This window comes from Buceros rhinoceros, unplaced genomic scaffold (assembly GCF_000710305.1).
Source record: "Buceros rhinoceros silvestris isolate BGI_N320 unplaced genomic scaffold, ASM71030v1 scaffold29052, whole genome shotgun sequence".
Taxonomy (NCBI): Eukaryota; Metazoa; Chordata; class Aves; order Bucerotiformes; family Bucerotidae; genus Buceros; species Buceros rhinoceros.
The window spans coordinates 10,847-11,847 of NW_010399948.1; the positions used below are offsets into that span (position 1 = coordinate 10,847).

At 56.2% G+C, this 1,001-nt stretch overlaps 1 protein-coding gene across 1 annotated transcript in view; it reads left to right on the forward strand.

The window, feature by feature from the left end:
* Positions 1-1,001, forward strand: part of USP48 (ubiquitin specific peptidase 48) — a gene marked incomplete at both ends in the record, with an annotated part of 19,355 nt that overhangs the window by 10,686 nt on the left and 7,668 nt on the right. The gene's annotated exons all lie outside the window — the stretch shown is intronic.

The window sequence follows — 1,001 nt, forward strand, 5'->3', positions numbered from 1 at the left end:
CTGCCTGTAGCCGCTCAGGCTGTAGAAAAGCAGATAAACACGGTATCGTGCCCTTCGGACACCGCTCAGCGCCGCAGCTTCGCAGCCGCTGTTTTGCTCCCCCCTTGCTGGCAACACCCACATTGAGGGTTCACTGTTCCTGTGTCCATCCCGGTCACGGTGTTGCAACGCCTGGCCCTCCCGTTCCTCCCTGGGCCCTGACCCCCCGCCACTGTCTGGCGAGGAGATAACGGGTGTGTTTTCCCCTCGGCGATCACCGACCCCACGAGCGGGCGACTGGTGGGGTCCCATTGCCTGCTACGCTTTCCCCAACCCTTTCCTGTCCCCTTTGTGGTGTCCACGCACAAGAGCGTGGCCGCCTGGCGCTAAACTGTTCTTTGGGGGATTTTTTTGGGCTAGTGGAACATCAGGATAAATCTTTCAGCTGGTAAATCGTGGTTCAGATCTTCACCGACCCTGGAGCGCCGGGTCTGTCCTGTCAGCTTTTGAGGTGCTTGGACGAAGCCACCTGAGATGATACCACGGTAATTTTGTTTTCCAAGGGTGTGGAAAGCACCTGGCTCCTGTTCCACGGGGTTTTTACAGCGTTAGTCTGCACCCTGGTGAATGGAGTCGCCCTCAAAACAGCTGGCCAGGGTCAGAAACCAGTAGCCCTTTGCCCTCTTTGGCTCGTCCCTGCGTTTCTGGGCATCTTGTTACCGCTGCTTGTGTTTGATCAGCTGCTCGAGCTCATGAGCTTGGAAATGGAAAGGACGTTAAAGTCGCGTTATTCTTCTTTTTTTCCTGCCTAAACAAGGAAGTGGCAGAGTTGAAGGTGACTTTGCGTGTCGGTCGTGCTGACACGGCGCTGGCTGTGAAGCGCCTGGATATCTTCCCCCACATTTACACCCCGTAATCTCTTCAATCTATCAGAGCCGCAGAACATCGCTGAGCAAAGCCCTTCTCTTGGCTCTCTCCCCGCAGGTGACCTGTGCATCTCCGAGAACGAACGGCGGGTGGTT